The sequence below is a fragment of the Crotalus tigris genome, unplaced genomic scaffold (genome assembly GCF_016545835.1).
Source record: "Crotalus tigris isolate CLP2741 ecotype Arizona unplaced genomic scaffold, ASM1654583v1 scf7180000024469.1203045, whole genome shotgun sequence".
Lineage (NCBI taxonomy): Eukaryota > Metazoa > Chordata > Lepidosauria > Squamata > Viperidae > Crotalus > Crotalus tigris.
Window position 1 is genome coordinate 783,505 of NW_024100640.1, and position 23,794 is coordinate 807,298.

At 44.2% G+C, this 23,794-nt stretch overlaps 1 long non-coding RNA gene across 2 annotated transcripts; it reads left to right on the forward strand.

Annotated features, from left to right (window-relative positions):
• The first annotated feature begins 527 nt into the window (after positions 1 to 527).
• Positions 528 to 22,613, forward strand: LOC120303417. Of its 2 annotated transcripts, XR_005555456.1 has the most exons (5): positions 528 to 688; positions 13,125 to 13,275; positions 13,349 to 13,654; positions 21,033 to 21,158; positions 21,528 to 22,613. It is a non-coding gene; the product is annotated as an uncharacterized LOC120303417 (long non-coding RNA). The 2 variants fall into 2 exon arrangements; XR_005555455.1 differs by having other exon boundaries at positions 13,125 to 13,654.
• The last annotated feature ends 1,181 nt before the right edge of the window (positions 22,614 to 23,794 follow it).

Genomic DNA, 23,794 nt, shown 5'->3' on the forward strand with positions numbered 1-23,794 from the left:
GCTACTACCTCTATCATGGTTAAAATATATGATAGAACCTACATTGTTACAATAGTATTGAATACTAATGATATGTAGATAATCATCAACCTACACAAAACACCTGTAAATGCAGAATGATACGTACCAATAAATATAACATACAGTCAACATTTAACTAAGGAAAAAGAGTGCCATTCTGAAGAAAAGGTAATTCTGTCATTTGGAACAGTTAAAAATAACATTTTCTGCTTTATCAGCCGACCCCCAGTATTCTACTACAATTTTTCTCTCTCTATCTCTACAAGTTGAGACCCGAGAAACGCACATTATAAAACGTTGCCATTTCTGCTCATCGTTTTAAGCTCACAGTATCTCCTGAGCAGCATCTGGCATCAGTTGGTATTTCTCACAGGAAACCAGCACTTGTAAATAAAATCTGACATATAAATATTTCATGATTTTTTGGCATCCAGACAGAAGGTCTTCTGGGATTAGAGCTGAGAGAGATTTCAAGGGAATAGGCAGTTGGAAACGTTCCTTTCCATCGGATGGAAGTCAAGATGATCTTGTCCTGAAGTCAAACGCTATTAGTGACATAAAATGTTGACAGTGTGATGAAGACCTTGAAGCCAAAGAATGGAATGGGACTGTTTGTTTATTTGTTTGGGATGGGACTGTTTGTTCGGCTTGAAAATAATTGCTTGAGGTAAGAGCAAAGGATTGTCCAGGCTGCATTTCGATCTGAGCAGAAAAAGAAGGAAGGAAGGGAGGGAGGGAGGGAGGGAGGGAGGGAGGGAGGGAAGAAGGAAGGAAGGGAGGGAGGAAGGAAGGAAGGAAGGAAGGAAGGAAGGAAGGAAGGAAGGAAGGAAGGAAGGAAGGAAGGAAGGAAGGAAGTTGATTTGCTCCTATGATTCTCTTGTCCTTTTTGAATCAGGGGTGTTTTTTTGTTTAAACTAAACTTAATAGGTTTTATGAAATAGAGCTTTTAGATAGCTATGACCTACTTTGTTTGTTTGAGAACAAACATCATTTTGTTGCAGAGGAAAATCCTCTATTTTAAAAATTAAACCATGACGTGAACATCTGTCACTAGGTACATAGCCAGTTTCCCTCTTCCTGACGACTCTAAAATATGTTCAAAGCAATAATTAAAGTTTTGGTGAACTCTCTGAGAGTTCTAGCAGGAGTCAGTGAGAGGGGTCAAAATTGGCAAAAGGGCAATTGGGCCCTTTCAGCTGGAGCCCTGCCCTCACTCTAAAGTTTCCAGACGATGGTGATTGTAAACATCCAGGCAGGTAAAGTAGGCAAGATAGAAATTGGCCATTTCCAGGCTAGAAATCAATGTTATATCAAACATTCAACAACTTTTGACAGTTGAAAGCTACCAAACATCTCAACACGTTTCCATCAAATGTGTAGGGCAGGTGGAATAAACCTTGAATCTGAACTGATGACAGAATAAAAAAATCCTTTATATTCTGGCATCAGAAATAGACATAATAACAGAATAACAGAGTTGGAAGGGATCTTGGAAGCAGTGGTGGGATTCAGCCAGTTCACGCCACTTTGGCAGAACCGGTAGCTAATTTTTTGTTGCCCAGGCCCAGAATGGACTTCCGGAAGCAGCATCCACACAGAGAACTGGTTGTTCACATATTTGAATCCCACCACTGGGCCCTGCCCAAAAATGGGGATCACATAACCCCGGGACACTACAACCATCACAAATATGAACCGGTTGCCAAGCATCTGAACTTTGATCACGTGACCATGGCGATGCTGCAATGGTCATAAGTGTCGTGGGAAGAATCCAGAGAAAGAAATATTTGGGGGGGGAATATTAAATATTAAAAAGGCAGAATATATTTCCCCAAAGGAATAATGGAGAAGATCTTAAAAAAAAAAAGATAAAAACCAGCCGCGAGCAGAAACTAGGCCAGACATGTCAAACACAAGGTCCGGGGGCCGGATGCGGCCCACAAAGTGGTTTCATGTAGCCCCCGAAGCCATCCTGGAAACAGTGAGGGAACGGCCCCCTCTGCCTTGGCCCTGGCCCAGGCCAGCTGGGAGCCAATATACAATTTTGTGGTGGCCATCTATGCTGAAACACATTCAGTCTTAGCTCCATAAGCCCTACCCCTGCATGGTCTGAGAGGAACAGTGAGGCTCCTCCAGTGGACCATGCCTTGGTACTTGCACTGGTCCCACCCCCTTCTGCCAGAGACCCTCAGATCTATCCCACTCCTGCCCAGGCCCCCACAGGCACCCTTGACGCGAATGATGTAGAGCTGGCCACATCCACTCCATCCATGCCCACCCACTAGGCCGCATCCACCCTGGCCACACCCACCTGGTCCCCTGAGGGCAACCGCAGTGCTGATGTGGCCCTCAGTGAAATTGAGTTTGACACCCCTGAACTAGGCAGAAGCCAGCTTTTAGAAATGCAGATGTGATAATCCTTTCAGGAAGGTTGGAGTCAGGAAGCTAGAAGCTGACGAGATTAGAAAGACAAAGATCCCTAGAATCAACAACCCCTTGCCCAAGAAATCCAACATAGGAAGTAAGCCATCAGCCACAGCCCCAGAGAAGCAGAATGTTCCTTTGTGAACGGGGAAAACCAAAAATAGCAAAGAGGGCCCACAGATTGCTTATAGCTTTCCAGCCTCAGTGGAAACTACCTGGTGTTAAATCTTTCCCAAGTGAAACCCTTAACCAAAACCTGTGACAGTTGCTTGGACCACATTCCCGGCACTCTTGTAAAGTCAAAGCTGGTCTGAAAATGGGAGACTTAAGCTGGATGTGGGTGTCAGTCAGAAACCTTCATCTCAGCTTTTCTTGAACCATCATACATTCTTGAAAATGCAGAGACCTTATAGATTATGTAGGGGTGGAGAAGGAGAGAAGAAGCTTTTGAACACCATTACTTGCTTGGAGGACAAGTAGTCCTTGACATAACGACCACAAACCCAAGTGAGACAATTGTTCAGTGAGTTTTGGCTTATTTTACAACCTTTCTGGCCACAGCTGTTAATAGAATCACTGCAGTCGTTAAGTTCATAACCTGGTTGTAAAGTGAATCTGGCTTCTCCCTCCCTCCAAATTGAGGCAGCTGGGTTCTGATTTCCAACTTTGTCCAAAGGGATTAATATTTTAACTGTAATGGTGAGATATTAAGACCATTTGTAATTTCTTAAGCCCTTGTCAAAAGGGGATTCAGGGTAGAGTTAAAAACAATGTGCGTATATATGTAATGGATGACGTGTAAGCATTTAACATGTGATCCCAACTGTGGAAGATATATGTCACTTCTGAAACCAAAAACCCTCACCCAGGGTTTAAACAAGAGATGAATGCCAGCCACAAGATTCAAGTCAAATCTGGATGTCAGTTTGTCCCTATCTAATTTCCTACTGGCGCTCTAGAATGAACTTATTCTCATTCAAAATTCAAATGCTTGGCAACTGGCATGTATTTACGACGGTTTCAGCATCCCTGGATCATGTGATCACCACTTTCGACTTTCCCCACTGACCTCCCACAAGCAAAGTCAGTGGGAGAAGCTGAATTCATTTAACAACCACATGATTCAACAGCCGCAATATTTCACTTAAAAGTTTCAAAGAATATGATCCACTATAGTCTGTTCCTTACGGCTGTGCTAATGTGTGCTAATGTGTATTTTTCCTGTCCCGAGTCAGCAAATATATATATATATATATTTTTAGGTTTTGCTAACAAAGAATAAAGAGAGAATGGTATAGCTATTTCGGGTTCCTTTAACCCTCATCAGCCAAACTTACTCTTCTGAGATTCGAACCTGGGCTATCTGCATGTTAGGCAGATGTTATAACCTCTAAGCCACGGGTTCTCTCCCACTTTGTTAGCTACCAGGAGAGAGACAGGGGGAGGAGATATTTACCTTGAATGAACACCCTGTCAGCCCAGATATGGGAGAAAGAAATCTTCTTTCTTTTCTTTTCTTTTGCCTGTATCAGCTCAATCTAGAGCCATCCACAAGCAGCAGTCACTAACTGCGACATCATTTTTACATTGTTAGGTTTTTAGGTTTTGCTAACAAAGAATAAAGAGAGAATGGTATAGCTATTTCGGGTTCCTTTAACCCTCATCAGCCAAACTTACTCTTCTGAGATTCGACCCTGGGCTATCTGCATGTTAGGCAGATGTTATAACCTCTAAGCCACGGGTTCTCTCCCACTTTGTTAGCTACCAGGAGAGAGACAGGGGGAGGAGAGAACCCGTGGCTTAGAGGTTATAACATCTGCCTAACATGCAGATAGCCCAGGTTCGAATCTCAGAAGAGTAAGTTTGGCTGATGAGGGTTAAAGGAACCCGAAATAGCTATACCATTCTCTCTTTATTCTTTGTTAGCAAAACCTAAAACCTAAAAATATATATGTATGTATGTACGTATGTATATATGTATGTATCTATGTGTATATATATGTATGTATGTGTGTGTGTATGTGCATGTGTGTGTGTATATATATATATATACACACATATATATATATATATATATATATATATATATATATATATATATATATATATATTCGCGTTTAAGAAATTTAAAAACATGAACCCTGGGAATATTCATAGTAAGAAATAAAATGATCACCAGGGTAATAAAAACCATAAAATTTAATAAAAAGCGCCTAGCTTTCGCCGTCACCTGCCGGCATCCTCAGGGCTAGTGCGCCAGAGAGTGAGAGAGTCACTTTTATAGGTGCAACAAAGTCTGCGCACGACTCCTCGATCTCGTCATCGGGCCTAATTGGGATAACTGCGCACGGCTGGTCTGTTCCTTTCTATTCCTTTTAATTGCATGTTCATCCTCCTCCATCCTTCTTTCTCTCAGTCCTAGGGTGGATGAGCAGATGCCTCTGCAATTACAATGGTCTCTATGTTTTAATCCTTCTCCCCCGGGATCAGGTGGCAATACACATTCCATGTTTGTTTTGCGATCCTCCTTCGTCCCATTGTCCTTCTTATGACAAGTTTTTCCTTTAGTTTTGGTGTTTTCACTGTTTATATGAATGTCATCTGAGTGGACCCGTAGGTCCTTTCGAGGTGGCTGTGATCTACTGCTGGTCTGGGGCTGGAGGAAGAGCCGTTCAATCACGGAGGAGGGGGGGGGGAAGAACGACAACTCCCCAACCACCCCTGCATCCGTTCGTCTCGCGCGCACCGCATAGTCAGACAGGCCGGGGGGAGCAGCGGCGGAATCATGTCCTCGCTCTTCCCCCTGGGGCAAGCGCCGTTCAGACAGTCCCACAGACCCCTCCCAGGTGAGCGTAGCTCGTCGATGGTCCGGAACCAGAGGATAGACCGCTCGATCATGAATGGAAGGGGGCGGCGGTTCCCCGTTCGTCACTGCACTCAGCTGTCTCGCGCGTCCCCTGCTGCGGGTGATCGGTCCGGGGAGCGGGGTAATGATGGGATTACGTTCTATACGATCCTCACAGCGTCTCTCCTCGGTCTGTCTCCTCTCTCTTGTGTCGTCGGTAGCCATGCAAGTTCTCCGGAATGTTCCGGGGTGCGCAAGTGGGGGGCATGAAAGTTCGATTTCCTGCGTTTTTTCTCCTTCTCCAATGTTATTCAAGGGTCCACCTCCGATCGTACTCTGCAATTCTCTCCCCCCCAGACCGATCATCCCAGTCTGGCGGGGGGATCTCTCCTTTCCTTCCGAGTCGGCTAACCCATTTTCTTCCATATGCAGGTGAATTGCCGTATCCAAAAGTCTCTCCCCTCTTCCTCCAACCGCCGTATCTTCTTTTATACTGGTCGCAATGTCTCGGGTGTCTATGGTGTCTGGATTTTGGATTTTGATTCCCACAGCCTCTTTAGTCCTTCGGGGTTGTGGTAATGTTATTGACATAATAGGAGTGTTCTCCGATTGTGTTTCCTCATTCGGGCTGTCTCGGGTCAACTGGGGAGTTGGTTCCTCCTCCTTAATGTCATTGGGGTTGTTATTGGGATGTCGGGGGTGCTGTCATTGGTTATTTGTGTTCCACAACCTTAAAGCCATATATGCCGGGCATAGGTCCACATGCCGATTGATGGAGTTGTCATCCGAGAGCCATGCCTCCTTAAGCAGGCGGCCCCCCTTGGTGTTGTCACTAGCCAATACGCTAACCTCACTGAAATCGAATTTATGGTCTAATTCCGCCATGTGTGCCCATATCTGGGAGTGTTGGTCTCCCCTTTTCACTGCTAACCTATGCTCGTGGACCCTGGTTTTAATCCGTTTAGCTGTCTCCCCAACATAATTGGATCGGCAGTCCATACAATTGATCCTATAGACGGCTGCCGATCTTTCAGTGTTGGGGAGTGGGTCCTTAGGGCGCATTATAGCTGCCCGCAGTGTTTGGTTTGGTCTATGGGCCACTTGTATCTTGTGCGGTGCCAAAATCCTTGCTGTGGCCTCTGAGACATTATGAATGTAGGGGAGAGTAACACGTGTGGTTGCCTGAGGTGTAAGTCCTTGGGGTGTGGGGTCACTCCGGGGTCCAGATGGTTTATTGAACCGATTAATGAACTTAGCCGGGTACCCATTACGTTTACACACCTGGAAGAGGTAATTTCTCTCCTCTCTCTTAGCTCTGGCAGTGCTGCAGTGTGACTCCACTCGCTTAAATAGGGTCCTGACACAGCTGACTTTATGGGCCATGGGGTGATTGCTCTCGAAATGCAAAATCCTGTCTGTACATGTAGGTTTTCGGTATACCTTGGTGGTTAGACATCCGTCCACCTGGCGCTGTACTAACACATCTAAAAACGCTAAACTGCCCTGATGTTCCTCTTCCATGATGAAACGGATGTCTGGGTATACCGAATTCAGGGTGCCCATGAAGTCAGTCTTGTGTCGCTCCTTGATGATCACAAACGTATCGTCCACATAGCGGGCCCAAAATTTTGGTTGATATTGGGCCAACGCTATGTGTTCCAAACGCTGGAGCACCACCTCCGCAATCACGCTGGAGATCGGCGACCCCATAGGAGTTCCCTTAATTTGTTCGTATATCGTGCCCTGAAAGGTGAAATAAGTGTTAAGACAGACTCCCATTAATTTTATAAGATCTTCCGTCCGAAGGGAGTCTTGATGTAATCCTTGGTCTCCCTGATTCAGTCGTTCCCTCAAAACCGCAATAGCAAGTTCCTGCGGGATGGAAGTGAATAGGGAGACTACATCAAAGGAGACCATGACTTCATCCTCTTCTACCTTTAGGGCCCTAATCTTACCAAGGAATTCCTCTGCCGACCTCACAGTAGTGTTGCTGTTGTCTGTCAAGTGGCTGATGCGTGTGCTCAGCCACTTAGCTAGTTCATAAGTGGGTGTGCCTCTGAACGTGACAATGGGGCGTAGGGGGACGTCAGGTTTATGCACCTTTGGTAAGCCATAGAATCTGGCAAGCACTGAATCGCCAGGGTGTATCTTCCTCAATACATCCTCCCCCATTCTCCCATTGCGTTTCAGGGCATCAAGGAGCTTGTTGGTATAATTCCTTAGCGTAGTGGAGGGATCTCTATTAACTACTCTATAGGCAGCACTGTCTTGGAGTAGTTCTAAAGCAGGCTTTGTTGCACCTATAAAAGTGACTCTCTCACTCCCTGGCGCACTAGCCCTGAGGATGCCGGCAGGTGACGGCGAAAGCTAGGCGCTTTTTATTAAATTTTATGGTTTTTATTACCCTGGTGATCATTTTATTTCTTACTATGAATATTCCCAGGGTTCATGTTTTTAAATTTCTTAAACGCGAATATGACAGAGCAGTTTTGCTTAGAGCCAGGAAGTGGGAGATGTCTGCACGACGCGTATCAGCCAATTATTGCAAACTAGCATTCCTCCATGGATGCATTAAGGAGAATTTAACACCGAAGTCATTAAGGAGAAGACCAATGGTGGACTCCTTGGAATGCTGGCGAGCAGTTCACCAATTCCAACGACGTACGCTGTACGCATTGATCAATGACCAGCATAGGAGGATACGGTGCCTAAAGGCATGGATTCAAGAACACCGAGACTTTTGTAACATGGAATTGAGAAACCAACATTTTACGATGCTGGACCAATATATCCGACAAACCACGACCCAGATGACTCAGCGCATGACGGAGGTGTTCCTAAAAAGAATGAACATGCTACGTGAGTCTCGTAATAGTACCCCACCGGGGAAAGTGGTACACAACCTATCTTCTAAAGTACTAAGCCAGTCACAACTCTCCCTGTTACAGCGAGACACAGGCTATAATCTTACTGACGCTAGCGTACTTGACTTTGTAGCAGCGTTAGAGCCGGCTTTGCTCCGCATGGGAGCGGGAGAGGAGACTAAGAACTTAGTCAGGCAACAAGTCACAAACCTAGTCATGAGCCATAAACGCTACCAAACACTGACAGCAAAGGAAAAAGTAGCCCTGAGCCAGCTTAGAAAGGATGACACCATTGTCATCCTTCCAGCTGATAAGGGGAGAGCAACGGTGGTTTTGGACAAAGAGGTGTATGTAAGCAAAGCTTTAGAACTACTCCAAGACAGTGCTGCCTATAGAGTAGTTAATAGAGATCCCTCCACTACGCTAAGGAATTATACCAATAAGCTCGTTGATGCCCTGAAACGCAATGGGAGAATGGGGGAGGATGTATTGAGGAAGATACGCCCTGGCGATTCAGCGCTTGCCAGATTCTATGGCTTACCAAAGGTGCATAAACCTGACGTCCCCCTACGCCCCATTGTCGCGTTCAGAGGCACACCCACTTATGAACTAGCTAAGTGGCTGAGCACACGCATCAGCCACTTGACAGACAACAGCAACACTACTGTGAGGTCGGCAGAGGAATTCCTTGGTAAGATTAGGGCCCTAAAGGTAGAAGAGGATGAAGTCATGGTCTCCTTTGATGTAGTCTCCCTATTCACTTCCATCCCGCAGGAACTTGCTATTGCGGTTTTGAGGGAACGACTGAATCAGGGAGACCAAGGATTACATCAAGACTCCCTTCGGACGGAAGATCTTATAAAATTAATGGGAGTCTGTCTTAACACTTATTTCACCTTTCAGGGCACGATATACGAACAAATTAAGGGAACTCCTATGGGGTCGCCGATCTCCAGCGTGATTGCGGAGGTGGTGCTCCAGCGTTTGGAACACATAGCGTTGGCCCAATATCAACCAAAATTTTGGGCCCGCTATGTGGACGATACGTTTGTATCGTCCACATAGGAGCGACACAAGACTGACTTCATGGGCACCCTGAATTCGGTATACCCAGACATCCGTTTCATCATGGAAGAGGAACATCAGGGCAGTTTAGCGTTTTTAGATGTGTTAGTACAGCGCCAGGTGGACGGATGTCTAACCACCAAGGTATACCGAAAACCTACATGTACAGACAGGATTTTGCATTTCGAGAGCAATCACCCCATGGCCCATAAAGTCAGCTGTGTCAGGACCCTATTTAAGCGAGTGGAGTCACACTGCAGCACTGCCAGAGCTAAGAGAGAGGAGAGAAATTACCTCTTCCAGGTGTGTAAACGTAATGGGTACCCGGCTAAGTTCATTAATCGGTTCAATAAACCATCTGGACCCCGGAGTGACCCCACACCCCAAGGACTTACACCTCAGGCAACCACACGTGTTACTCTCCCCTACATTCATAATGTCTCAGAGGCCACAGCAAGGATTTTGGCACCGCACAAGATACAAGTGGCCCATAGACCAAACCAAACACTGCGGGCAGCTATAATGCGCCCTAAGGACCCACTCCCCAACACTGAAAGATCGGCAGCCATCTATAGGATCAATTGTATGGACTGCCGATCCAATTATGTTGGGGAGACAGCTAAACGGATTAAAACCAGGGTCCACGAGCATAGGTTAGCAGTGAAAAGGGGAGACCAACACTCCCAGATATGGGCACACATGGCGGAATTAGACCATAAATTTGATTTCAGTGAGGTTAGCGTATTGGCTAGTGACAACACCAAGGGGGGCCGCCTGCTTAAGGAGGCATGGCTCTCGGATGACAACTCCATCAATCGGCATGTGGACCTATGCCCGGCATATATGGCTTTAAGGTTGTGGAACACAAATAACCAACGACAGCACCCCCGACGTCCCAATAACAACCCCAATGACATTAAGGAGGAGGAACCAACTCCCCAGTTGACCCGAGACCCGAGACAGCCCGAATGAGGAAACACAATCGGAGAACACTCCTATTATGTCAATAACATTACCACAACCCCGAAGGACTAAAGAGGCTGTGGGAATCAAAATCCAAAATCCAGACACCATAGACACCCGAGACGTTGCGACCAGTATAAAAGAAGATACGGCGGTTGGAGGAAGAGGGGAGAGACTTTTGGATACGGCAATTCACCTGCATATGGAAGAAAATGGGTTAGCCGACTCGGAAGGAAAGGAGAGATCCCCCCGCCAGACTGGGATGATCGGTCTGGGGGGGAGAGAATTGCAGAGTACGATCGGAGGTGGACCCTTGAATAACATTGGAGAAGGAGAAAAAACGCAGGAAATCGAACTTTCATGCCCCCCACTTGCGCACCCCGGAACATTCCGGAGAACTTGCATGGCTACCGACGACACAAGAGAGAGGAGACAGACCGAGGAGAGACGCTGTGAGGATCGTATAGAACGTGATCCCATCATTACCCCGCTCCCCGGACCGATCACCCGCAGCAGGGGACGCGCGAGATAGCTGAGTGCAGTAACGAACGGGAAACCGCCGCCCCCTTCCATTCATGATCGAGCGGTCTATCCTCTGGTTCCGGACCATCGACGAGCTACGCTCACCTGGGAGGGGTCTGTGGGACTGTCTGAACGGCGCTTGCCCCAGGGGGAAGAGCGAGGACATGATTCCGCCGCTGCTCCCCCCGGCCTGTCTGACTATGGTGCGGTGCGCGCGAGACGAACGGATGCAGGGGTGGTTGGGGAGTTGTCGTTCTTCCCCCCCCCCTCCTCCGTGATTGAACGGCTCTTCCTCCAGTCCCAGACCAGCAGTAGATCACAGCCACCTCGAAAGGACCTACGGGTCCACTCAGATGACATTCATATAAACAGTGAAAACACCAAAACTAAAGGAAAAACTTGTCATAAGAAGGACAATGGGACGAAGGAGGATCGCAAAACAAACATGGAATGTGTATTGCCACCTGATCCCGGGGGAGAAGGATTAAAACATAGAGACCATTGTAATTGCAGAGGCATCTGCTCATCCACCCTAGGACTGAGAGAAAGAAGGATGGAGGAGGATGAACATGCAATTAAAAGGAATAGAAAGGAACAGACCAGCCGTGCGCAGTCATCCCAATTAGGCCCGATGACGAGATCGAGGAGTCGTGCGCAGACTTTGTTGCACCTATAAAAGTGACTCTCTCACTCTCTGGCGCACTAGCCCTGAGGATGCCGGCAGGTGACGGCGAAAGCTAGGCGCTTTTTATTAAATTTTATGGTTTTTATTACCCTGGTGATCATTTTATTTCTTACTATGAATATTCCCAGGGTTCATGTTTTTAAATTTCTTAAACGCGAATATATATATATATATATATATATATATATATATATATATATATATATATATACACACCAGCATAGTTTGCATTGTCTGCATGGCCAAACTTTATCTTGGCTAAGTAATGAGGCTTGAAAATGGTCCTTCCTATAAGACAATTTAAGGGCAATGAAGCGCAGATGATTGCATTGTTGGTATTCTCTGAGTTTGCTTCTTTTCATGTAGATAAGGGGTGTCTAATCTTGGCAACTTTAAGACCTGTAGACTTCAATTCATCATGCTGCCTGGGAATTCTGGGAGTTGAAGTCCACAAGTCTTAAATTTCCCAGGCTTGGACACCCCTCCTGTAGAGATTTCATTGCCAGGCTAGCTAACCTCCTCAGTAGATGGAGGAATAAAGTTTGCTGACTGTTAATATGTAGTCGCTTGTCATATAAAGAGCCAACAGACTCTGCTTCCCCATATACTGATGATTTATGTTAACGCAATGGTTGTAGCACAAAGCACACATACACATGCATACACAAAAAAACCAACTGCACAACCCTGAGTTATTCCTATTCTCCATTATCGCAAAAGGAATTGCCTTCTCATTTCCTTTCCCAGAATGGAAAATCTGGTGGAAAAAATACCACGAATGGCTCACCATAAAATGTGGTGCAGGTCTGGATGGCAGAAGATTATTGTGATGGACTTAAACTGTATGCAGGGGTTGTTTACATTACTTCAACTGCAAGAGGGATCTTGGAATCCTAGTGGACAATCACTTAAATATGAGCCAGCAGCGTGCTGTAGCTGCTAAAAAAGCCAACACAGTCCTAGGCTGCATTAATAGAGGGATAGTATTAAAATCATGTAAAGGGTTAATATCATTTTATAATGCCTCGGTAAGAGCACACATGGAATATTGCATCCAGTTTCGGTCGCTACAATTTAAAAAAGATGTTGAGACTCTGGAAAAAGTGCTGATCAGGCGTCTGGAGGCTAAAACACATGAAAAACGGTTGCAGGAACTAGGGATGACATGATAGCAGTGTTTCAATATTTGAGGGGTTGCCAAAAAGAAGAGGGGGTCAATTTATTTTCCACACCACCAAAAGGCAGGACAAGAAGCAATGGATGGAAACTAATCGAGGAGAGAAGCAACCTAGAACTAAGGAGAAATTTCCCAGCAATAAGAACAATTAATCAGTGGAACCACTTGCCTCCAGAAGTTGTGGGTGCTCCAATACTGGAGGTTTTTAAGAAGAAATTGGACAACCATTTGTCTGAAATGGTATAGGGCAGAGGTTCTCAACCTTGGCAACTTTAAGACTTGTGGACTTCAACTCCCAGAATTCCTCAGCCAGCAAAGCTGAAGTCCACAAGTCTTAAAGTTGCCAAGGTTGAGAACCCCTGGTATAGGGTCTCCTGCTTGAGCAGGGGTTGGACTAGAAGATCTCCAAGGTCCCTTCCAACTCTGTTATTCTATTAAACATCAAGAATCAAGTAGAGACTAAGTAGAAACAGGATAGCCATATTCAAGTACTTGCAGATCTTTCTTTGCAGAGATGAATTCTCTCTCTCTTCCAACTCTGTTATTCTATAATTTTAGGATTCTGTAGATTCATGGATTTCTGCACGAAGAGACCCGTAAGGTCTTTTCCAAGTCATTCCTGTTGTGATCCAAGAAGTCAGTGCATCCTGGCACACACGAGCCAGGTCCATGAACTCTACACAGGCAAGCCAAATGACAACATGAAAAGGTATGTTCTCCTGTTCTTCCTACTGCACTCCTGTAAGATCTTAATAAGATAAATGTTTTGCTTTATTTGGCAGGGAAGACCGGTGAAATCGTGAACAGACCTGGCAGGAAGAGAGTCAAGCACGTAATGGCTTTAATTTCACATTGGATAATTTCCACAAGCTGTATAAATACTGTTTTTTAACGGAGAAAATATTTTGGTCTTAGCAGGTTTGGAAACTAACATGCTCAAGGCACAAAGAAGGGAGTACTTTTAAGTCCTGGTGGTTTCAGTAAGGTTAAAGATTAATTTTTCCCACTGAAATAAGTGGGATTTTAAAATGCTTCATTTGGATCGGTTTAATTTGGACATTGCAATCCTATTGAGGACCTCTTCGGTGGTAAGTACACTTCCCAACTCCTACTCAACAGCTGTGTTCATGCAATTTGCAAAACCACAAACCTCAGTTAACAAAGTATAGTTGTTGCATTCATATAAGCTGCTGGGACCAGGGGAATTAACTATTAACTATGTTATGGATTAACATGATAGTCTAATTGTTTAACAGTTTTGACGTTGTTAAATTTCTCATTAGTGGCTGAACTACAAACTGTCCAGACCTATGTTCCCAAACCAGCCTGTTGTTAAAAGAGCCAATGTGAACCTAAATGATTTGATCTTACTGGCTTATTTAGGTGATTTTCCTCCAAACAGCTTAGTGTGATACATCTGATCCTAGTTTCTATCATTTTCAAAACAACCTTCTAAGATACATTTGCCTGAAAGTTCTTCACGTTACCTTTTGTAATCAATTAATAAGTCCTGCAGTCTCTAGATCATGAGAGCTACAGAAGCCTTTACAGGTAGTCCTCAACTTACAACCATTCATTTAGTGACCATTTGAAGTTACAACGGCACTGAAAAAAGTGACTTACGAGTGATCCAGAACAGTTACGGTGTCACCACGTTCACGTGATCAGAATTTGGAGGCTTGGCAATCGCATGTTATTTTTCAACACTATCGTAAAAGGTTTTTTTTTCCATTTGATTTCTAGAGATTTTTTTCTAAATTTAAATCCATGGATCAAAATCAATCTGTGCCAATTGAATGGAACTCTATATAGATTGGGGAGGGGAAAAAATCTATCTATCCAGGTGGTTGCTAAGAGTAAAAAAATGACTTGATAATCTGCCTGTCTTTCTGCAAGCCTGCCTACCTGTCTGTCTATCTGTCCACCTGCTTGTCTGTTGGTCTACTCCCTGCCTACCTACCTATATACCTACCTACCCACCTATTGACTATGTGCCTGCCTGCTTGCTTACCTGTCTACCTATAAACCTGTGTTCCTACCTACCTATCTGCCTGTCTGTCAGCCTGCCTGCCTATCTATCTACCTGCCAATCTACCTGCCTATCTGAGTGCCTGACTACTTGCTTACCTGTTTGCCTGCCTGCCTGCCTATCTATGTGCCTACTTGCCTGTCTGTCTGTGCGCCTGCCTGTCTGCCTACCTACCTACCTATCTGTCTGCCTGCCTGTCCCCGTTCCCTGTGTCTAAATTAGGTCCTGGAGTTTTGGCCATAGACTTTATCTTTTCCTGCAATACCTTTGTGGTCAATTTCACTTCCCTTAATATTGCAGCCTCCCAGCTCCAGAAAGCATTTACTTGATAATTCTTGCTGCACCTAGAGAAACTGGAACATTTATTTATTTATTTATTTTAAAGATGTTTTGAACCAAGCAAGATTGAAAGAAAATTCCCTACAGGTTGAATGGGATGCCTGGATTGCAGCCACTTTACAGCAGTGTCCTTTCAATGACCTTCTTCAATGGCTTCCCATTTTTTCACCAGATACATAGTGAGATGGGGGGGGGGAAATCAGTTCTTCTATGCGCCAGTTCTGAAGAGATCCAGAGCATCACAGACACATTTGCTTAATCTCTCCCCCTCTCTGTTTTTCAGGTGAACACGCTTCCCCTTTCCCTCCCCTCCTTTGAAACCCTCCTATTTGAACAGCTTGGTTATTGATGTACAAATCCGGCTGTTGAAAAAGAAGCTTATAGAGAACTAATCTGTTGGAACTCTCAGCAGAGGCTTCAGCCAAAGTGTACATAAACAGGCCAACATAGGTGACCGTTTCATGGGCCTTTTGGAAATCACTGGAGTGATTTCTGCAAAGATTAATGGAGCAAGTGAGGAACAGCAAGGCCTTTCTCCAAAACAGTTTTATGGAAATCAAACTGGCTTGCAAAAATCCACATGACTATTGGATAGCTCCGATCTAGCGGACCATTCAAACTGGCCAAAAATGTTCTCTTCAGCGAAGGGAACATTGGATACCAATGGAGCTACTTGTACCTCTACCCCTCTGGTCACTACAATATAAAAAAGAGGTTGAGACTCGGGAAAGAGTGCAGAGAAGAGCAACAAAAATGATTATGGGACTGGAAAGTAAAACATACAAAGAACGGTTGCAAGAATTGAGCATGACTAGTTTAATGAAAATAAGGACTAGGGGTGACATGATAGCAGGGTTCCAATATTTGAGGGGGTCCTACAAGGATGAGGGAGTCAAACTATTTTCCAAAGCACCAAAAGGCAAGACAAGAAACAATGAATGGAAACAAACCAAGGAGAGAAGCGACCTAGAACTAAGGAGAAATGTCCTAACAGTGAGAGCAATCAACCAATGGAACTTGCCTTCAGAAGTTGTGGGTCCTTCAGCACGGGAGGCTTTCAAAAAGAGACAGGACAACCATTTGTCTGAAATGGTGTAAGATCTCCTGCTAAAGTAGAGGATTAGACTAGATAGAAGACCTTCAAGATCCCTTCCAACTCTATTATATTTAGATTCTGTGTTCTTACAAAGAAAGATATTTCCTAAGGAACAAGGCAATTCATTGTCTAATGTTGCCTTCAGATATTCATGTTTGGTCATCTGTTGGAATATACCTGTCTCTATGGGATTTTGCAAACAGTATTCATAGATGCCTGGGTAGCTAAGTGAGGAAAGTGGGAGGCCAAAGAATAGAGTCTGGGGTGCTGGGGTGCTGTGGGGAGTGGCCAGAAGAGGCCCTGGAAGGGCTAGGGTAAGCTGTGTATGAGTTAGAGGAAGTCAGGAGAGGGCTTCAGAGTCCCAGTACAGGCTGAATGCAAACACAGAAAAGCTGAAGGGTAGATGATGATGATGATGATGATGATGATAATAATAGAAATAGAAAGACTGTTGCAAAAGCAAGCAAAGGTAGTATCAATAGTAATAGGCTCCTTGGTGCAATCCCAAAACAACTGGAGCACCACTTGAACACCATTGGCATTGACAAATTCACTATTAGTCAATTGCAGAGGGCGGCCCTACTAGGAACTGCTTCCATCCTGCGACGATATCTGTAATACCATCAAACATCCACATCTGCCTATCCCAGGTCCTGGGTAAGGACTCGATAGGTAGACAAAATGCCAAATCCAGTCTGAACATCTGGCTGACTGTGCGATGATCTATATAATAGTAATAAAGTTGGAAGGGATCTTGGAGGTCATCTAGTCCAACCCCCTGCTCAGGCAAGAAACCCTATACCATTTCAGACAAATGGCTATCCAGTCTCTTCTTAAAAACGTCCAGTGTTGGAGTATTCACAGCTTCTGGAGGCAGGTTGTTCCACTGATCAGTTATTCTTACTGTCAGGAAATTTCTTCTTAGTTCTAGATTGCTTCTCTCTTTGGTTAGTTTCCATCTGTTGCTTCTTGTCCTGCCTTCAGGTGCTTTGGAGAATAGCTTGACTCCCTCTTCTTTGTGGCAGCCCCTTAAATACTGGAAGACTGCTATCATGTCACCCCTCGTCCTTCTCTTCATTAAACTGGACATACCCAATTCCAGCAACCATTCCTTGTATGTTTTAGCCTTCAGTCCCGTAATCATCTTTGTTGCTCTTCTCTGTCCTCTTTCTAGAGCCTCAGATGTTGTGGTGTGGTATGGTACAAACACAAGAAGACCACAGGAGACTGATCACTTGCAACTTTCCCTGTTGGCTTCCCCATTGATTTTGCTTGTGGGAAGCCAGCAGGAAAGATCACAAATGGTGATCACAAGATTCTGGGGTGTGCAACTGTCATAATTGCCAAGCATCAGAATCATGATCAAGTGACCACAGGATGCTGCTACAGCCAAAACATGCAGGACTGGTTGTAAGTACCACTTATTCAGCACCATCAGAACTTTGAATGGTCACTGAATGAGTGGTTGTAAACTAAAGACTATATCTTTCTGGAACAAAAGAGAGAACTCATCTCTGCAAAGAAAGATCTACTTGAATATAGCTATCCTGTTTCTACTTAGTCTCTACTTGATTCTTGATGTTTAACAGAATCTTCTAGTCCAACCCTCTGCTGAGGCAGGAAACCGTATACCATTTCAGATAAATGTTTGTCCAATCTCTTTGTAAAAGCCTCCAGTGATGGAGCACCCACAACTTCTGGAGACAAGTCATTCCACTGATTAATTGCAGCCACTGTCAGGAAATTTCTCCCTAGTTCCAGGTTGCTTCTCTCCTTGATTAGTTTCCATCCATTGCTTCTTGTCCTTCCTTCAGATGCTTTGGAGAATAGCTTGACTCCCTCTTCTTTGTGGCAGCCCCTCAAATGTTGGACACTGCTATCCTGTCACCCCTAGTCCTTATTTTCTTTAAACTAGACATACCCAGTTTCTGCAACTGTTCTTCATATGTTTTAGCCTCCAGCCCCGTAATCATCTTTGTTGCTCTTCTTACAAAGTGACAGTCAATTGTGGCAAAAGCAGGGTTCCACGTTAGAAAAATCCCAACGTACAACAGAGTGTAGGCTTGTGGGATCCATGCACAGGCTCAACGCCTTGAATTTGGGACCAAATCTTGCTCCTGCTATTCTGTGCCAGATTCTCCTTGGAACCAACAAGCAAATAAAAATTACTTTCCGAAAAACAGGAGAAGCCTCACCAAACACTTCACCAATGCTGCTAAGTATATTAATCACTGGACAGATATGGATTTTAATTTTCAGTGACAAGTTGCTATTGCAGGAATGGCAAGAAGTGTGACATATGTTGCTGAAATGCCGGGAGAAAGGCGAGGAGCCAGCTTAGGGAAAACACACAATGGAAACTGATTTTCCATATTAACACCATCTGCAAGCATTGTAGCTCTTAGTTCTACAGATTAAAGGAAGAGATTTGTTTACTTACAGCACTCTCAGATATGTTCAGTCTCCTCTTGCGCTCAAACACTTCAGCTGGCAAAGAGGCAGAAAAAATAAACAGCCTCCTTCGAGTTACTAATGCTAATATCTCTGTCTTTCCTCTTCCAGTTCAACAGCTATCAGCCATATTTCAAACCATTATTAGCCACAATAAATATACCCTTGCTACTACCATTGTTAGGGGGTGTGATGGCTCAGTGGTTAAAGACACGGGGCTTGTCAGCTGACAGCCCAGGTTTCAGACCCAGGAGCCACTTCACAGGGCGAGTTCCCGTTCCTTGCTCCAGCTAGCAGTTTGAAAGCATGCAAATGTGAGTAGGTAAATAGGTACCACTTTGGTGAGAAGGTAAAAGCATTCTGTGGGTCTTTGCTGTATAGTCTGTATGGAAACTGTCTTCGGACAACGTTGGCTCCCTCGAGCAAGAAACAGAGATGAGCACCACACTCTAGTTTAGGGGTTCCCAACCTCCAGTCCGTGGACCAGTACTGGGCCGCAGCATGCCAGCAACCGGTCCACACAAACAAGCAAAGCCGGATCCACGAGATGCAGGCAGCACACAAAACCACACCCCCTCCGGTCCGCAGAAAAACCTCTCTCCACGGAACCGGTCCCTGGTGCCCAAAAGGTTGGGGACCTCTGCCCTAGAATTAGACATGACTGACAGGGGGGAAACCTTTATCTTTTTGCTACCATTATTAGTGACAATAAACACATTTTCACTGTTTTGGGGAGAAGCGTTGAAAGAGGTACAAGAAGAATTCTGGAACCTGTGATGCTCCTTTGCATCGGTAGTGTGGATTTACTGCTTTAAGAAAGAAATCTGAGTTAGTTGTGCATTACAGGTAGTTCTTGACTTACAATCCCTTGTTGAGTGACTCTCTGAAGTTACTATGCACTGAAAAAAAGTGACATATGAATGTTTTTCATACATGTAACCGTTGCAGCACCGCCATGGTCATGTCATCAAAATTCAGCAACTGGCATGCTATTTATGACAGTCGCTGCGTCCCGGGATCATGTGATCCCCTTTTGCGACCTTCTGACAAGCAAAGTCAATGGAGAAGTCAGAATCACTTAGCAACCATGTTACTAACTTAACTGCTGCAGTGATTCACTTAACCACAGTGGCAAGAAAGGTTATAAAATAAGGCAAACTCACTTAACAACTGTCTCATTTTAGCGATGGGAAATTTGGGGTTCACCTAGGATGGCAAGTCAAGGACTATCTATTTTATAACATGCAGCGAGATGCAGTTTCACGGATCGGTCTTGGAGAGGATGTACCCTCTGCTTAGAGTTAAATATTCTCAATCCTTGCCTTTCTGGGAACGAGAATCTTGGAGAAAAAACAGGGAAATCAAGGTCCTGCAGAAGTAGAGGGTTGTTGTTTTTGATCTGTTTTGGGTCTGATTCTTCACAACCCCACGGACCATAGCATGCCAAGCTCTCCTGCCTCCTTGTTAATGTTTTGCATTGTGATTTAGGGATCTGTATCTCTGGAGTGGACCTCAAGCTGCAATTAAAATCCAGCTTAGTTTGGACTGCTTTACATCAGAGGTCCCCAACCTTTGGGGCACCGGTTACATGGAGAGAGGTTTTTCCAAGACCGAAGGGGCCGTGGGATTGTGTGCTGCCTGCATCCCGCGGATGGGGCTTCGCTTGTTTGTGTGGACTGGTTGCTGGCATGCTGCAGCCCGGTACCGGTCCACGGACTGGGGGTTGGGGACTCCTGCTTTAGATGATACTTTTATTGATTTGGATAAGATCCAGCTGAGTTCAGAATTTGTAGGAAAGAAATGCACCATCTTCCTCTAGCGAAACTTGCAACTAATGCTGGATATTAGCTTTAATTTCTAAGTGTCATTGCCAGCTTCGTTGGAAGTTTATTGCACAGTTAGTACCAGACGCCAATAATTGCTTAGATGGTCTGTTGTTTCTCAGGCAAACAGTATCTGGTTAACTTTTATTGGAAACAAAATGTGAGATTAGATCAGGAATTGGAAGACTTGGACGATTTAATTTGGCTTTCTACTAGAACCCAAAGGTCTACCAACCCAACCCTGTTACAAAAGAAAACACAATTAAACATTTGTGACTTTAGCAACTTGTTTTGGATGTTGTTGTTGTTGTTGATGATGATGATGATGATGTTAGTCATTCAGTCACATCTGACTCTTGGTGATTCTCTGGGCCAGGTCTCTGCACATCTTCTGATCTTGCACTACTTCTTGCACTATGCTCTGGCTGGTGTCATTTGATGGTGTCCAGCCATCGTGTTTTTGTCTGGTTTGATGCCCTCCAGTACTTGCTTGTTGGTCCCCTTTCCTGTCCAGAGAGTCGATTTTCTTCCTGTCTCATTTAAGGATAAGATTTTGTTTTGGATTGAAGACTGAAGATTTTGTTTTGGATAATCTATTCCCTATTTTCTTGGCTTAATGCCTCCCTGATTCCAAAGCAGGTCCTGTAATTTGGTAGGTCACCTCCTGATGCAACCAATTTTAAAAGACAGAGAAGTTCGGGAGATTTCTTTCTTTCTTTTTCTTGCAGCATCCCATAAATATGAGAAGGGGGTCTGTCTCAGTGCTAAAACCAATTGTGCAATCTTAATGGAGAAATGGGCCACTGGAAGTGCCATCAGGCCAGCCTAAGGGAGGCATGAAAATAAAGAAAATGGTGAGTAAAAGAAATCTATTCCACCACCCTAGAAGTTCATCCCAGAAGAAGAGTGGAATTTTTCTCTTACCGTACTTTCTGGTGTATAAGACGACTTTCACAAGCTTTAAAATTGGCGCCGAAGATGGGGGTCGTCTTATATGCTGAGTCGTCTTATACGCCGGAAATAACGGTAGTTTCCGGCATATAAGACGACTTTCTAGGCATGCGACTCGGCGTCGAAGCGGGGGTCGTCTTATACGCCGGGTCGCCTTATATGCCGGAATATACGGTAATTCATCAGCCGCACCCAGTGTGATACTCCCCCGTTGGTGTCCTCTTCGTAGACCCTTTAACTCACATTGTGCATTCTCCTCTTCCTCAAACCAGAAACCCAGTTTTAATCCATGGAGATTGAAGTCCCATATTTTTGCCTGGAATGAGCGCTACAATCCAGCATATTAACTTTCCTTGATAGTGGCAGAGTTCCTCCACTGCTCCGAGTTTATTGTGGATTGTTGCATGAACCTGTACAATTGATAATCGAAAGAAAGCATGGCTGAGGAACTCAACTAATGTTATTCAGAGAAGAGATGGGAGTCACCGTTTATGTCAACAGTGCAATCCCATCAACATCATCATTTGCGGTGGTGCTTTGGTTAGAATGTGGTATTGCATGCTAACTCTGCCCACAAGCAGGAGTTCGATCCTAACCAGCTCAAGGTTGACTCAGCCTTCCATCTTTCCAAGCTTAGTAAAATGAGGACTCAGATTGTTGGGGGCAATATGTTGGCATTGTAAACTACTCAGAGAGGGTTATAAACCACTATGGAGCAGTATATAAATCTAAGTCCTATTCTATTGCTATCCAGCTCAAACTGTGGTGGAAAACATTTTCAGTTATTTGAATGCCTCTCCTGAGTAATATTTTGTTCCTTGTAAATGCATATGAATTGCTATTATATAAATAGTCCTTTAGCTACATCTAATTGTACACAGCTGCACAAACCTGTTTGCTCAATATTTAGGAAGCCAACGAGCCATGCTTTTACAGACATTCCTGGATTTTAAAAAATTCTTGTTTATTCTAAAGGGTTGACTGTTCCCAAATTTGGTCAATTTATTTATTTCTTTTCCCTGGCCATCACTGGAAATGAATCTATTTAACTTAATGCACTACTTTGCTAAACCTGGATCTTGTAATTTGCTCTTCACTTACAGAGTTCCGCAGTGGTTAAGACAGAGAAATTAATTGAGGAAGAGAAAAATTAACTAAGGATTATTTTATAAAGATATTATATTATGAGCATGTATCATATGAAATTTTATCTGTATGCTTTACATATTTACTAGGAAGCAATGTTTACTGAACTTACTATGACCTGCTTCTAAGTAGACATCCATAAGATTGCATTTCGCAATAAAGACATTTCTAATGGTGAATGATAATCACATAGTACTTTTCCCTGTCATTTTTCCAAAACTGAGTTTCATTATGAACACATTCCATTTGAGATCAGATTTCAGTTGACCTATAGTTTATCCTTTTAAGATCATGGTTACACATAAGCTAATAAGGAAGTAGTCCATTTATAATAAAGTATCAGTAAATAGAAATTAAATGTCACCTTCTGATGAATATGTTCATCCTATTGTATGGCTCAACAAGCAGATCATGTGTCTTGCATACAGAAATTTGTTATTGTTCAATCGCTAAGTCGTGTCCAACTCTTTGCAACCTCAAGGACCATAGCACACCAGGCCCTCCTGTCCTCCATTGTCTCCAGAGTTTTTCCAAATTCACGTTCATAATTAAAAGATGTCCATGCTATTAAATACCTTGGAAAACTGTTGTCAAACATAGTGAACATCTCTGGATTAGCTTTTTAGATCAGTGGTTCTCAACCTTTTTAATGCCACGACCCCCAACCGGTCATAAGTTGAGGTCTACTCAACCGGTCGTAAGTCGAGGACTACTCAACTGGTGCAGCACCGTTTGCAGAATGGGACTTTTGGCGGGCTCAGCAGGGCAGAGACAGCCTGGACAATTCCTATTGGCTTTTGAAAGCCAATAGAATTAGACTCTATTCAAGAGAGTCTATTCTATTGGCTTTCAAAAGCCAATAGAATAAAAGGGAATAGCACAGCTAAGGAAAAGGGGGAAAAAATGGCGGACTGCGTTGTTTGGCGACCCCCGTGAAATGGTCGTTCGACCCCAAATGGGGTCCCGACCCACAGGTTGAGAACCACTGTTTTAGATGAATGATCCAACAGGAGAAAATTTGATGTGTAAAAACCCTAATTTTCTGCTGCCCTAGCGAATATCCAATATTTTACAGTCCAGGTCCAAGTAAATAAGCTGAAAAGTGGAACAGATCTCTTGAGTCCAGTGGTGGGATTCAGTCGGTTCGCACCACTTTGGCAGAACCAGTAGCTAATTTTTTGTTACCCAGGCCCAGAATGGACTTCCAGAAGCGGCATCCACACAGAGAACCAGTTGTTCACATATTTGAATCCCACCACTGCTTGAGTCCCAGTGTGTGCTACATAACCTGTATTGTTGAAAATGATCATTTAGCACAGTGTTTTTTCAATCTTGGCCAGTATTAGATGTATGGACTTCAACTCCTGTGTTGGTTGAGGAATTTTGGGAGTTG